Source organism: Pan troglodytes, chromosome 10, assembly GCF_028858775.2.
Source record: "Pan troglodytes isolate AG18354 chromosome 10, NHGRI_mPanTro3-v2.0_pri, whole genome shotgun sequence".
In the NCBI taxonomy this organism is placed as follows: Eukaryota; Metazoa; Chordata; class Mammalia; order Primates; family Hominidae; genus Pan; species Pan troglodytes.
This window is the reverse complement of record NC_072408.2, coordinates 94,606,213-94,622,647: the sequence shown is the minus strand read 5'-3', so window position 1 is coordinate 94,622,647 and position 16,435 is coordinate 94,606,213. Positions and strand designations below refer to the sequence as shown.

The 16,435-nt window shown below is 38.2% G+C and overlaps 1 pseudogene; it reads left to right on the top strand.

Annotated features, from left to right (window-relative positions):
- The first annotated feature begins 5,257 nt into the window (after positions 1–5,257).
- On the top strand, positions 5,258–15,501 carry LOC452110 (E3 ubiquitin-protein ligase makorin-1-like; annotated as a pseudogene).
- The last annotated feature ends 934 nt before the right edge of the window (positions 15,502–16,435 follow it).

The window sequence follows — 16,435 nt, the reverse complement described above, 5'->3', positions numbered from 1 at the left end:
CTCATTTGTGTCAAATGTCCTCCTTAAGTACACACAGCTGAGGCTAAGATAATTGGAGCTAAATCAGCATCACTTGGCTCTATGGTCCCAGCTCCATAGATGTGAGAGCAGTTCTATGTGTCTGGCTCTTGGGCTGGGCCTTCACCTTAAACTGTGTTTCATATAATCAGTCAGAATGATTTTAGAGAAAACGCTGGTTTGTTTGAGAGCTTTTTTTTTTTTTTTTTTTAAATCACCTTATAGGAGACGTCAGCAAGATGGTGAATAGAACTTCCAGCACTTGCCCCCTCATAGAAACATCAATTTGAATAACTATCTGTGCACAAAAATACCTTCACATGAACTAAGAAATCCAGGTGAGCTATTACAGCACCTGGATGGAGCACAGAAATAAGACGCATTGAAGAGATTAGGAAAGATAGTATCACATTATGTGTGTCACCTCTCCCCTAAGCCCAGGCAGTATAGGATGGAGACAGAGAGAGATACCCTTTGTGTGGGAAAAGAAGATTAAAGTGAGCACCTAACTTTGCTGTGGACTCCAGCACCAGACCTGCCCCAGTGAACCCTGGTACCAGGCCAGCCCCCAAGGCCTCAGATTCTAGTGAATTTAGGATCCATGCTTGCCCCAGTAGATCCGGGCTGCATACTTTCCTCTAGTAGTTTTTGAATCTTACATTTCACATCTTATGTTTAAGTTTTTAATCCATTTTGTGTTGATTTTTGTGTGTAGTTTGAGATAAAGGTCCAATTTTATTCTTCTGCATGTGGATATCCAGTTTTCCCAACACAGTTTATTGAAGAGACTGTCCTTTCCCTGTTGTGTGTTCTTGACATTTTTAATGAAAATCAATCGATCATACATAGATGGATTTATTTCTGGGGTCTCTAATCTGTTTAGTTGGTTTATATGTGTGTGTGTTTTAAATGTCAGCACCATGCTATTTGATTAAAGACTTAAATATAAGAAAAAGCCTCTTGACATTGGTCTGTGCCATAATTTTTAAATATAATCCCCAAAGCACAGACAACAAAAGCAAAAATAAACAAATGAGATTGCCTCAAACTAAAAAGCTTCTGGACAACAAAGGAAGCAATTGAGAGAATAAAGAAACAACCTACAGAATTTAAGAAGAACCATGTTGTAAACTGTAATCTGATGACAGGTTAATAAGTAAGTATATAAGAAACTCAATCAACTCAATAAGAAGAAAAAATAATCTAATTAAAAACTGGAGAAAGAATCTGATTGGACATTTCTCAAAAGAAGACATACAAATGGCCAACAGGTATATGAAAAAACATTCAATATCACTAATCATAAGGGAAATGAAAATAAAAAACCATAATGAGATTTTACCTCACATCTGCTAGAATTACTATTATCAAAAAGACAGACAAAAGCATATGTGGTCAGAATATAAAAAAATAGAAATCCTTGTACATTGTTGTTAGGAATGTTAATTTTTATAGCTATTATAGAAAATAGTATGGAGGTTTCTAAAAAAATGTTAAAAATAGAACTACCATATCTATAATCCAGCAATTTCACTACTGTATATATACCAGAAGGGAATAAAATCTGTACATCAAAGAGATATCTGTACTCCCATGTTTATGGCAGCACTATTAAGAATAGCCAAGATATGGAAACGACGTAAGTGTTCATTAACAAGTAGATAAAGAAAAGGTGATACATATGAATAATGGAATAATATTCAACCTTAAAAGAGAAAAAAATCCCGACATTTGTGACAAGGTGGGTGATTCTAGAGGACATAATGCTAAGTAAAACAAGCCAGGCAAGAAAGGCAAATACTGCATGATCTTACTTACATGTGGGGAAGCATAGAAGCAGAGTGGAATGTTGGTTGTCAGCGGCAAGGGAGTTGAAGAAATGGGGACATTTTGTTTCAAAATTAGTTAAGATTAGTTAGATAGGATGAATAAATTCTAGAGATCTAATGTACAATATGGTGACTATAGTTAATAATAGTGCATTAGACACTTGAAGTTTACTAAGAGTGTATCTTAAATGTTTTCACCACATACACACACACACACACACACACACACAAACAAAGATAACTATGTGAGGTGATGGATATGTTAGTTTAGCAAGATTATGGTAATCATTTCAAAGTGTATACACATATCAAAACATCATGTTGTATATCATAGATATTTATAATAGTATTTGTCAATTATACCTTAATAAAGCTGCAAAATAAATAAATAAGTTACAGGGACTCTTGGATTTATTCATACATACATCAATTTTTTCTTAGGCCAAATTAAGTCAGAGCTTTCATGGTAAACTTTATCACATAATATAAATAAGTCAAAAATGTTTAAATTGAAGATAAGAATTATTCAACAAAACAATATTAAAGAAACGAATGGTGTATGCTAACCTTGCCATTCAGGACCATAAAGTGTAATTGCTGTGTGCCTATGCCTCTGCCTCCATGTATCTTGATAAACCATGTCAGACATAGTATATCCTATACCTAGCTGCTTGTCTGGCAAATATAATACTCCATAATTATTTATTAAGTAAATTGGGATGTTTTGACTCAGGTTGGATCTTATTATTAAATACAAGTATAAAAGTTTGAATCTTGTAGTCTGTTTCCCTCCATCAAAATTCCCTTTATAGTTGATTTTTATAGTTGATGGTAGACACGTGGGGGAAAGGAAAGGTAACCTTCTAGAATTTTAAAAGCTATGAGAGCAAAGTGACAGATTACCTATATAGGAGTAAAAAATTTATCAAATTTCTCAGCGGGGACAGTATAAGACTGAAAAAAGAGTGAAGATATATAGTCAATATGTTTAGGAAAAATGGCGATCACCCCTTAATAATATGCCCAGCTAAATTATTATTTGAGAGTGAAGGTGAAATAAAGTTACTTTTCAGACTTGTAAATATTAAAAGAGTATACCATCTCTAGATCTTCACAGAATGTTTAAGGATTATTTTAGCATCAGCATGGGAAAAGAAAACTCAGAGGCAAGGTATGTAATAAAGTAATAACACAATCACCCAAAATGATGAAGTATGTTACTTAAATTTAAATGAACAACAATACACCATTTTATGCTTAAAAAGAGTAAAAATAAAACTTAAACCATAAAATAATGGTTGTATTTGATTGGGTAAAGTTTACTAAAACCTTTATGATATTTAGGAGAAAGAGATATTTAATATTATTAGATACCTTGTTATAAAAATTTATAAAATTCTCAGTAGCCACTCAGAAAAGATGTAAAATTAAAAGAAGAAAAAGGAGAGGTTTTAGTACAAATTTATCAAAAACCATTTGATGAAACAAGAAAGAAAAGCTGTTGCAAGACTAGAATAGTTTAGTTGCCAAATTAGCAAAATACAACTATGAGTTAGTGTTTTAGTCTGTTTTCATATGCTATAAAGAATTGCTTGAGACTGTGTAATTTATAAAGGAAAGAGGTTTAATTGACTCACAGTTCAGCATGGCTGGGGAGGCCTCAGGAAACTTACAATCGCCATGGAAGGCAAAGAGGAAGCAAGGCACCTTCTTCACAAAGAAGCAGGAAGGAGAAGTGCCATGCGAAAGGGTAAGAGCCCCTTATAAAACCATCAGATCTGTGAGAACTCATATCATGAGAACAGCATGGGGGAAACTGCCTCCCATGATTCAGTTACCTCCACCTGGTCTCTCCCTTGACACGCGCATGGGTATTATGGGGATTATGGGATTACAATTCAAGATGAGATTTGGGTAGGGGCACAAAGCCTAACCATATCAGTTAGTTATTAGAACATATACCTAACACATGTAAAAAATATTTTTCCCAAGTACTATGCAACAGTTACAAAAATTGACTACATATTAGTTTGTAAAACACGTTTAAATAACTGTCCACATACTCTCATCAGAAAAAAAGTGAAATCAGGATTTATTGATGAAATGCGATTTTACAACAAACAAAACTATATGTTTGGGGACAAACTGCACTTCTTAGTAGCTTTTTGTTTACATCTCAATGAAAATTTAAAAGTATTTAGAACTGAAAGGTAATTGCTATATGCCAAAATGTATGAGTTCCAGCAAAGAAAGGACACGAAAGAGTGAAGATATATGTTACACATGCAATTTAAGAAGCTGGGGAAAAGCAATAGAATAAGCCTAAGGAAAGTAGCTTAAAGGAAACAATAAAAGTGAGAGTAGAGATTAACAAAACAAAAAAAACAGAAATATAGGGTTAAACAGGAACAAAAACTGTTCTATAAAAGCAGTCTATAAAAAGGAAAACTAAACAAAAAATTTTTAATAAGCCATTAAAAAGATTGAGGTATAAAACTGTGAAGCACAAAGAAGAGGGATATAATTACAGATATAGTACAGGTTAAAAAAGAATGAGAATAGTACGAACATTTGAAAACCTAGGTAAAATTGATATTTTGTAGAAAAATATTACAAAAATTGATTCAAGAATACATGAAATGTCAATAAATCATCAAACATTGAAGAAATGAATTATTAATCAAAATCCCTCTGCTCAAGCCTATCATCCATCTATCCTTCCTAGCTATCTTAATACGAACCTGTGTTACAAAATATTTTCTACCAGTCATTCTAAGAACAGATAATCCTGATCTTATATAAAAATATTTTAAAAATAGAGAATGTAGACAAATGTGATCTTCATATAAAATACAGATCAGAAAAAAATACTATAGACTAAATTCTCCTATGATTTCTGTAGAAAATATTGGCAAATGAATTCAGCAGTTTTCAAAGGAAATATACTACATAGATCATACTATGTAGGTGTTTATCTTAGGAATTTATGGATGGGTTATAATTAAAGATGTTACATTAATAGGTTGAAGAAGATTAGGAAATAAACATCTTGATGGATGCAGAAAACGCATTTGATGAAGTTTACCATACAGGATAAAAACCTTTAGCAAACTTGCATTTAGCAAAGGGGAACTAGACGTGGAGCAGGCAGGGACTGAGCGGGTGCCTCAGTGTCCTACCCCTCCCTTCGCCGGGCCTCTCAGTCCTCTCCCAACAGCTGGACCGGAACTATGTGGTCCCGGAAGTTCCGGGGCCTTTTCTGTGTGGGATAAACAGTAATGGCGGAGGCTGCAGCTCTCAGACCAACAGCCACAACATCAGGGGCGGGAGTGGCGGCAGCGGCGGCGGCAGCGGCGGCGGCAGCGGCGGCGGCAGCGGCGGCGGCAGCGGCGGCGGCAGCGGCGGCGGCAGCGGCGGCGGCAGCGGCGGCGGCAGCGGCGGCGGCAGCGGCGGCGGCAGCAGCGGCCTCCCCTACCAGGATCCCCACCGTCACCATTCTGTCCCCAGGGGGCAGGCGAGGGGGCCGCGGCAGCGATGGCAGCGGCGGCAGCTGGACTAAACAGGTCACCTGCAGGTATTTTATGCATGGGGTTTATAAGGAAGGAGATAACTGTTGCAAGTTGCATGACCTCTCTGACAGTCCGTATAATGTAGTGTACAAGAGTTTGCAGCGAGGGTACTGTATTTATGGAGACTGCTGCAGATATGAACATAGCAAGCCATTGAAACAGAAAGAAGCAACTGCTGTAGAGCTAACTACAAAGTCGTCCCTTGCTGCTTCCTCAAGTCTCTCATGGATAGTCGGACCACTTGTTGAAATGAATACGGGTGAAGCTGAGTCAAGAAATTCAAACTTTGTAACTGTAGGAGCAGGTTCAGAGGGCTGGGTGAATGCTGTTGAGTTTGTTCCTGGGCAACCCTACTGTGGCCGCACTGCGCCTTCCTGCACTGAAGCACCCCTGCAGGGCTCAGTGACCAAGGAAGAATCAGAGAAAGAGCAAACTGCCGTGGAAACAAAGAAGCAGCTGTGCCCCTATGCTGCAGTGGGAGAGTGCCGATATCGGGAGAACTTGTGTGTATACGGAGATTCGTGTGACATGTGTGGCTGCAGGTCCTGCATCTGATGGATGCTGCCCAGAGATCACAGCATATAAAATCGTGCTTTGAGGCCCATGAGAAAGACATGGAGCTCTCATTTGCTGTGCAGTGCAGTGAGGAAATGGTGTGTGAGAGCTGCATGGAGATGATCTATGAGAAAGCCAACCCCAGAGAGCACCGCTTCGGGATCCTCTTCAACTGCAACCACACCTACTGTCTTAAGTGCATTCGCAAGTGGAGGAGTGCTACGCAGTTTGAGAGCAAGATCATAAAGTCCTGCCCAGAATGTCGGATCACATCTAACTTTGTCATTCCAAGTGAGTACTGTGTGGAGGAGAAAGAAGAGAAGCAGAAACTCATTCTGAAATACAAGGAGGCAATGAGCAACAAGGCATGCAGGTATTTTGATGAAGGACATGGGAGCTGTCCGTTTGGAGGGAACAGTTTTTATAAGCATGTGTACCCTGATGGTCGTAGAGAGGAGCCACAGAGACAGAAAGTGGGAACATCAAGCAGATACCCGGCCCAATGAAGGAACCACTTCTGGGAACTCATTGAGGAAAGAGAACAGCAGCCCCTTTGACAACGATGAAGAGGCTGTCACCTTTGAGCTGGGTGAGTTGTTGCTTATGCTTTTGGCTGCAGTTGGGGACGATGAACTAACAGACTCTGAAGATGAGTGCGACTTGTTTCATGAGGAGCTGGAAGATTTTTATGACTTGGATCTATAGCAACCTTGTGTGGCGTGTGAACTGGTCTGCTGACCCCAGGCAGCAGCTGTTCCCTGTGGTGGTGTGGCAGTGCCTGTGTTCTCTCCTAGGCAGGCCTGTTAACTCCAGGTGCTGGCGTAAGAATTTTTACCCAGGGCCTGTCTTTTCAACCCCTCACCTTTCCCCAAGGAGTGTGTTGTTTTCCCTCTTGAAAAAAAGTTAGAAAAATAAATCTTAAAGTTAGTTTTCTGAAAAAAAAAAAAAGAAAGAAAAAGGGAACTAGAAAATAAAAAAAGAACAAAAAATAAATAAAAAAGAAAAAGGGAACTTGGCAAACAATACCAATCAAAAAAAGCAAACATCACAATCAATTATTAAATTTTAGAGGTTTCCTTAGAGTCAGGAAGATGATGAGATTGTGCTTACAGTTAAAAACTATGAAGTCCTTAGTAGAGTCAAGAAAAGATATGAGAGGTAAGAATTGGAAAGAAAACAATAACAATATGCCTATTTGAAGACATGCTTATCTATGTAGAACTTAAAATAGCATCTATGGACAAACTATTAAAAGGGTTTTTTAGGCACCAATAATAATAAGAAAAAGTAAACAGAAAACAAAAATTCCAGTCTCAATGGAACAAAAACAATGTTACCTCTTATTTTTAATTAAAGAGGGGCAGCCTGTAATCCCAGCACTTTGGGAGGCCGAGGCGGGTGGATCATGAGGTCAGGAGATTGAGACTATCCTGGCTAATACGGTGAAACCCCATCTCTACTGAAAATACAAAAAATTAGCCGGGCATGGTGGCAGGCGCCTGTAGTGCCAGCTACTTGGGAGGCTGAGGCAGGAGAATTGCGTCAACCCGGGAGGTGAAGCCTGCAGTGAGCAGAGATCACACCACTGCACTCCAACCTGGGCGACAGAGCGGTTTGAGACTCTGTCTCAAACAAACAAACAAACAAAAAGCAGCAAAACCATTCTGGAGAAAATTATAAAACATTGAAAATATAAAAAGAAAAAAACAACCAGTGTGTGTATGTATATGTAGAGAGAGTGTTCATGAATTAAGTTACAATAATAGAGTGATGTTGATACTTCCTCAAAATTATCTATAAATTCAGTGCAATCCCAATTAAAATTCCAACAGAGGCTGGGCACTGTGGCTCACGCCTGTAATCGCAGCACTTTGGGAGGCCGAGGCGGGTGGATCACGAGGTCAGGAGATCGAGACCATCTTGGCCGACATGGTGAAACCCTGTCTCTACTAAAATACAAAAATTAGCCAGGTGTGGTGGTGTGTGCCTGTAATCCCAGCTACTTGGGAGGCTGAGGCAGGGGAATTGCTTGAACCTGGGAGGCGGAGGTTGCAGTGAGCTGAGATCACACCACTGCACTTCAGCCTGGTGACAGAGCAAGACTCTGTCTCAAAAATAAATAAATAAATAAATAAATAAAATAAAATCCAACAGGAATTTTTAAGGAACCAGGAAGCTGACATCTAACTTTATATGAAAGAGTGAAGAAAGAACCAAGAAGAGTCAACACAATTTTGAATAATGAGGTGGAAGGAGTTGTTCTACTGTAGGTCAAGAATTAGTTTAAAGCTGCAATGATTAAGATAGTGTATTCTCAATGCAGGAAAAGACAAATAGACCATTGGGAACAGTATGGAATTTTATGAATATATGTAAATCAAGCAGCATTGTTATCTGTGTAAGACTGGATTATTCCATAAATAATGCTGGAACAATTTATTCAAATGGAAAAAAATTACTCTCATTCATATTATACAGAAAACTTAATTTAGGAACAGTAAAGACTTAAATGTTGATATGGTTTGGCTGTGTCCCCACCTAAATCTCATCTTGAATTGTAACTCCTATAATTCTCACGTGTCATGGGAGGGACCTGGTGGGAGGTAATTGAATCATAAGGGTGGGTCTTTCCCATGTTGTTCTCGTGATAGTAAATAAGTCTTACAAGAGCTGATGGTTTTATAAAGGAGAGTTCTCCTGCACATGCTCTCTTGCCTGTCACCATGTAAGGCTTTGCTCCTCCTTCACCTTCTGCCATGACTGTGAGGCCTCCCCAGCCAAGTGGAACTAAGTCCATTAAACCTCCTTTTCTTCATAAATTACCCAGTCTTGGGTATGCCTTTATTAGCAGCATGAGAATGGATGAATACAAATGTGAAACTAGAACATTAAAACCTTTAAAGGGGTGTGACTAATTTTTAAAAATAAGAAAGGAACATACTCTTAAGGAGAAGGTGACTATAAAATTAATAACTAGGGGGTAGTGAATAAAATTAAAAACTGTGGGGGAGGGCAAAGCAAGGTGGCAGAATAGAAGCCTACACCATTTATCTACCCAACTGGAACATCAAATTTTAACAACTATCTGTACAAAGAGAGACACTATCACTAGAGCCAAAAACCAAGTGAGCAACCACAGCATCTTGTTTTAACTTGTTTTAACTTCATATCCTTAAAAGAGGCATTGAGGAGGGCAGGAGAGACAGTTTTGAATTACTGATGCCACCCCTCCCCCATACCCTGGCAGCAGCTGTGCAGCACAGAAAGAGAATCTGTGCATTTTGGGGAGGCAGGGCCCAGCTTCTGGGGGTCTTTATATTGAACTCAGTGCTTCCCTGGTCACAGAGGAGAATAATGCTGTCCTGGGCTCAGTCAGCATCCACACATGGAGGGAGCAGTAAGACGAGCTCTAGTCAGAGAGGAATTGCCAGTCCCAGCAGTCAGAACTTGATTTCTTGGCAAGCCTTGCCACTATGGGCTAAAGAGCTCTGGGGTCCAAAGTAAACTTGAAAGCCAGTGTAGGACACAAAACCTGCAATTCCTAGGCAACTCCTAGTGTTGGGCTGGGCTCAGAGCCAGTTGACTAGGGTGGCATGTGACCTAGGGAGTTACCAGCTGGGGATAGCTAAGGGAGTGCTTGTACCATCCCTCCCACAACCCAAGGCAGTGCAGCTCACAGAAATGAAAGTGACTCCTTCCCACTGCTTAAAAAGAGGAGAGCAAAGAGTAAAGAGAACTTTGTCTTACATCTTGGATATCAGCTCAGCCACAGTAGTATAGGGCACCAGGCAGATTGGTGAGGCCCTAGCTTCCAGACTACACATTTCTACATACATCCTGGCCCACTGCCTTGAAGGGAAGGAACCAGTTCTAACAGGAGTCATCACCTGCTGACTGAAGAGCGCTTTGGCCCTGAAAAACCAGCAGCAATTCCCAGGGAGTACACTGTGGGCCTTGGGCTCTTACATCTGCTGGGTTTAGGGTGACCCAGCACAATCCCAGTTGTGCTGGGTATGGTCAAAGACTCTTTCTGTTGGAGAAAAGTGGAAGGAAAAGTAAAGGGGACTTTTTCTTGCACCTTTGGTACCAGCTTGACCACAGTAGGGTAGAGAAATTAGCAGGCTTTTGGGGTTCCTGAGTCCAGGCCCGGTCTCTTAGGTAAATTTCCAGACCTTCCCTGGGCCAAAGAGCAGCCCAGTGCCCTGAAGGGTCAGTCCCAGATTTGGCAGCATTCACCAAAATCTGATGGAAGAGTCCGCGGGCTTTATGTGAACGTTGGTGGTGGTCTGGTAGAATTCACTGTGGACTGGAGGTGGTGGGGGCCACAGGAAGAGGCTTTTCTGCCTATGGGAAGTGGAGGGAAGAGCAGAAAGGACTTTGTATTGTGGTTTGAGTGCCAGGTTAGCCACACTAGAATAGAACATCAGGTAAATTGTTCATGTTTTTTACTGCAGTCTCTGGGTCCCAGACAGCATCTCTGGACACTCCCAGGGTCTGGGGGAGCTTGCCGCCCTGAAGGGAAGGGCCTTGGACAAGGCTTACTGTTGTGCTAGCTTCAGGTCTGACCTAGCACAGTGCCAGTCGTGGTAGCCTCAGGGGTGTTTGCATCACCACATCCTCAGTTCCAGGTGGCTTAGCACACAGAGAGAGAGACTCTGTTTGGGAGAAAGTAAGATAAAATAACAAGTGTCACTGTCTGGTAATCCAAAGAATTCTTCTGGATCTTATCCAGGACCATTAAGGTGGTATCTCTATGAGTATAGAAAACAGTTGAATTCATGAAGAGTGAGAGTAGAAGGATGATTACCAGAGGCAGGGAAGGGGAGTACAGGGGAGGTGGGGGAGGTGTGGATGGTTAATAAGTACAAAAATAAAATAGAAAGAATAAATAAGACCTAGTATTTCATAGCACAAAGATGTGACTATATTTAATAATAATTTAATTCTACATTTTAAAATAACTAAACAAGTACAATGAGATTGTTTTTAACACAAGGAAAAATGTTTGAGGGGATGAATATCAAATTTTCTAGGTTGTGATTATTATGCATTGCATGGTTATACCAAAATATCTCATCTACCCAATAAACATACGCATCTACTATGTACCCACAAAGAATAAAAATTAAAAACAGTAAAAATTTTAAAATTGCACAAAACCAAAAGTAAAAACACATACCGCAGACTAGAAGACATTTTTAGTGTCTATAATTGACACTATTCATAAAATTTTCCCTCAAAAACAAAATCTGTCACAAATCACCTAGGCAAAAGACAACTTAGGCGAAGAATAGGTATATTGATATAAATATGAAGTATTTTAGAGGAAATTCCAAATTGTCAATCTCTATTTCTGGTAGGCTAAATAAAGGCCCCCTCCAAAGCTGTTTGCGTCCAATTCCTGGAACCTGTAACTGCTATCTTACATGGTAGAAGGGACTCTATAAAAGTGAATAATGAAATGGGAAGATGACCTGGGATCATCTGAGTGGGTACAATATAATCACTAGGCCCCCATATAAGAGGGATGCAGAGGATAAGAAAGTAGTTGGGTATGTGATGATGAAAGCCAGAGGTTGGAGGAATGTGGAGAAGGGGTTGTGAGCCAAGGGATGCAGGCAAACTCTAGAAGCTGAAAAGGCAAAGTTGTCCTGGTTTCCAGAAGGAATGCAGCCTAGCTAACCCATTTTAGACTTTTGACCTCTATAAGTGTGAGGGAACAAAGTTGCATTGTTGTTTTAAGACACTAAGTTCATGGTAAGTTATTATAATAGAGAAACTAATGCAGTAATTCTCCCTCTATTGTAATCAGGGAAATCAAAATTAAAATAAACAAACTATTATATATATATATGTTAGTTGCACAAATAATTACAAACCTGGGAATAGCATGTGTAGTTGAAGATGTAGACAAATGAGAATTTCTGTACATTCTGATGGACTCTAAGTATACCTAGAGTCTAAAATTGTTATAGCCATTTTGAAGAGAAAACACCCCAAATAACCTAAATATTATTTTACTAAGTACATACCACAGAGAAATCCACACAAATGCAGAAGGAGGTGTGATAAAAACATTCATTATAGAGTCATTTGTAAGAAAAATTGAGGACAGTCAGAATGTTTATCAATAGTAGAAGAAATAAACAGCAACATGTTTGTAAAATGGGAAATGACAGTTATTTATACAAATGAACTAGAGCTACACTTACCAACAAGATAAAACAAGTTGCAAGAAAGTTTCAACATTCTTATGTTTAGATTATTATATTTATTACCATATAAGCACTATATATTTCCTGTAGATACATGAACATTCAGTAAACAAATAAAATATTCATGAAAATGATAAATGAGAGAAGTATGATAGTAGCTACTTCAGAGAAAGAGAGAAATGGATCAGAGTAATACACAGAAGGTTCACCTCTGCGTTTTGTCTTAAAAATAAGCTGAAGTACAGATACTGAAGTCTTAAAATTTAATACAGCTGGATATTTAGTAAACATATATGTATTATGTTATTCTCTACTATTGTATACATATTTGAATTGTTTTATAATTTGAAAACCAAGCAAAACAAAATTATTTTTTTCAATAAACCCAAAATTCAAAAGTTTTCTGTAAAAAAGTATGTTCCTAGATTTGTTTTAGGACACCAATCTTAAAAATGACAAAGGAGAGGATTTTTTCATTATCTTAAAAATAGCATAATGTCCTTGCCAAAATCGTAATGAAACTTCCACATCCTAAGATTTTTGAGTCAAGAACTTTGTATGAGTAGTATAAGATATTGGAGCTGATTTGCAAATAATGCAAGGTATGGTTGAAAAATGCCTCAGATTGTTAACTAAAGGCCAGCATTGTGGGTCTAACTTTACCAGACCAAATTGTTTGACTCTAGGTAAATCTCAAGCAATTTTCTCTAGTGCTAAGATTCAATGACCCGAGGCTCCTTTCTAAGATGCAAGAGAGATCATAGGAAAGGTATGATGTATCTGTCAAAAGAAATGGAAACAACTATTTTTAGAAACATGTAGTTTGTAGCTATTCCACTAGATTTGTCCAGAAATGTATTTCTGCTTCCTTCTAGTCATGCAGCACTTAGAATTTATTTTTTGAAGTATCTGGAAATAATTTTAGAGCCTCTCTAGTATTACGATTCGAGGCAAAAATAATAAAATAGGGAAAATCCTTTTATTTTGTAGTGAATATTTTGTTAGCAGATTAAAAATTTACACTAAAATGTCCTATCTTACTGGAAGAGAAACTGTTTGACTTGAGGTTCAATTTAATAATTTTTCCTTATAATGGAGCTATGTCAATTTAGAAAATGGCGTTGCTATTTAAAATGCCATTCCATAACCCTCTTTAATTAAAGTGCCAATATACCGTCAATCTGCTCCCATTAATAAAATTTTAACCATTAGAGTCTAAGCTGTATGATATACAGTTTATTTTTTTTTTCAGAAAGTGTGCACAGACTCCTTAGAGATTTGAGGAGGGAGCTTAAAATTCAGTGCTTTAGAAGTGATAGCTTTGACGGAAGCTAAGGAAAAACAAAAACAAAGGAGATAAGACGGAGATGCAGAGAACAGACAGGAGCCAACAAAAAGAGAGAAATAAACAGAAAGCTGAGGATCAGCTGTTGGATATGAATGTCAAGAATTTGTGTTAATGAAATGATAACCCTAAGTAATTAAATGCTTCTGGTTTAGGTCCTGGTGGGGGTTGGGGCATATCTTACTGAGCCCTTAAAAATCCATTCTGTGTCTGGGAGGTGATTGTATTTCCTATATTCACTTCAATCTGATTTCCTATGGATTTCAGATCATTTTATATTTCCAATTATAACACTGTTCACATTACTGATTTGGCAGATTCAAATGATGAATGCCAAGAGAAGCAGAACAAGATGGAAAAGACTGGAGTAGCTAAAAAAAATTCAGTGATACACATTTCAAAAAGTACATTTTGCAGATGCAGGAATGAGAAAGCCAGCTAAATGGCTGTGGGGAGAAGGGCATTGTGTACAGTAAGGACACAAGTGGCAATTTCATAATCATCTAATAACAAGAAACAAATTAAGTTTTACCTCAGAAGCACTAGAACTAACCAAAAACTGAAAATCTGGAATGAAGGATACTTTATTCATGCTTCAGGAGTTTCATGGTTTCTTTCAGTTTTGCTTGTCTCTATTTGTGTGATTTATTTTCATCTCCTTGACCACCTTTGTCTGCTTTCTCATTCTACTCATGAAACAGTAATCTTGACAGTTCAGATCAGAAACTGGTGGATCTTTTCTATGTCTCTTTTGTAAATGATAAAAGACATATTCTTTACAGCTCAGTTCATCTTTTTGAGCAAGATGAACCAGATACCATCATTATCAACGTCATCATCATCATCACCATAATCACTACTAACATTGAGTGCTTAGTACCTGCCATGCACTATTCTAAATGTTTTATGTGTATTGACTCATTTAAAGTTTACAGTTCTTTGTGCTAGGCATTCTGTTATTACTTCTGTTTTGTAGACATGAAAACTAGGGCATGGTTTAGTGACTTGTAGAAATTCACAACTGGGGCTGGCAGCAGTGGCTGATACCTGTAATCCCACACTTTGGAAGGCTGAGGTGGGCAGATCACTTGAGGTCAGGAGTGAGCTGAGATCATACCACTGCACTTCAGCTTGGGTAACAGAGTGAGACTGTCTCAAAATAAATAAATAAATAAAATAAAAAATTCACAACTGGATATGAAAATTTTGGCTGAAATTTCTTTTGTTTAAGAATGCTGAATATAGACCCCCCACCTTTTAGGGTTTCTGCTGAAAGGTCCACTGTTAGCCCGATGGGGTTACCTTTGTAGATGATCTGCCTCTTCTTTCTAGCTCCCTTTAACATTTTTAAATTTCATTTCAACCTTGGAGAATCTGATGACTTACAACTTCAGCAAAGTTTCAGGATACAAAGCCAATGTACAAAAATCAGTAGCATTCCTATACACCAATGAGTTCCAAGCTGAGAGCCAAATCAATAATGCAATCCCATTTAAAATAAGTCACAGAAAGATGAAATACCTAGGAATACAGCTAACCAGGGAGGTGAAAGATCTCTATAACAAATTACAAAACACTGCTCACAGAAATCAGAGATGACAAATGAAAAAACATTTCATGCTCATGGATTGGAAGAAACAATATTGTTAAAATGGCCATACTGTCCAAAGCAATTTATAGATTCAATGCTATTCCTATTGCACTGCCAATGACATTCTTCACAGAATTAGATAAAACTGCTTAAAAATCATATGGAGCCAAAAAGAGCCCAGATAGACAAGGCAATCCTAAGCAAAAAGAACAAAGCTGGAGGTATCACGTTCCTGACTTCAAATTGTATTATAAGGCTACAGTAACCAAAACAGCATGGTACTGGTACACAAACAGACATATAGAAAAATAGAAAAGAATAAAGAGTCCAGAAATAAAGCCACACATCTACCACCATCTGATCTTTGACAAAGTCAACAAAAACAAGCAATGGGGAAAAATTCCCTATTCAATATATGGTGCTAGGATAACTGGCTAGCAATATGCGGAAGATTGAAACTGGACCTCTTCCTTATACCATGTACAAAAATCAATTCAAGATGGATGTAAGACTTAAATATAAAACCTTGAACTATAAAAACTGGTAAGATAACCTAGGAAATACCATTCTGGGCATAGGCCCTGGCAAAGATTTCATGATGAAGACTCCAAAAACAATTGCAACAAAACAAAAAATTGATAAATGGGACTAACAAATTCTGCACAGTAAAAGAAATCATCAACACAGTAAACAGACACCCTACAGTATGGGAGAAAATGTTTGCAAGTGAATGCATCCAACAAAGGTCTAATATACAGGATCTATAAGGAACTTAAATTAATAAGTGAAAAAAAAACAACTCCATGAAAACGTGGGCAAAGGAGAAGAACAGACAGTTTTCAAAAGACATATACATGGCCAACATGTATGAAAAAATGCTCTATATCACTAATTATTAAAGAAATGGAAATCAAAATCCCAATGAGATACAATCTCACACCAGTCAGAGTGGCTATTATTAAAAAAGTCAAAAACAACAGATGCTGGTGAGGTTGCAGCAAAAAAGGGAGTGCTTATACACTGCTGGCGAGAATGTAATTTAGTTCAGTCGTTGTGGGCATGTAAATTAGCTCGGTCATTAGTTCAGTCACTGATCACACAAGATTACTGTGGTGATTTCTCAAAGAACTTAAAACAATTAATACTCTACCCAGCAATCCCATTATTGGGTATACACCTAAAGGAATATAAATCATTCTACCATAAAGACACATGACTATGCATGTTCATTCAGCACCCTTCACAACAGCAAAGGCCATAAATGCCAGTTAATGGTAGGCTGGAAAAAATAATTGTGGTACATATACACCATG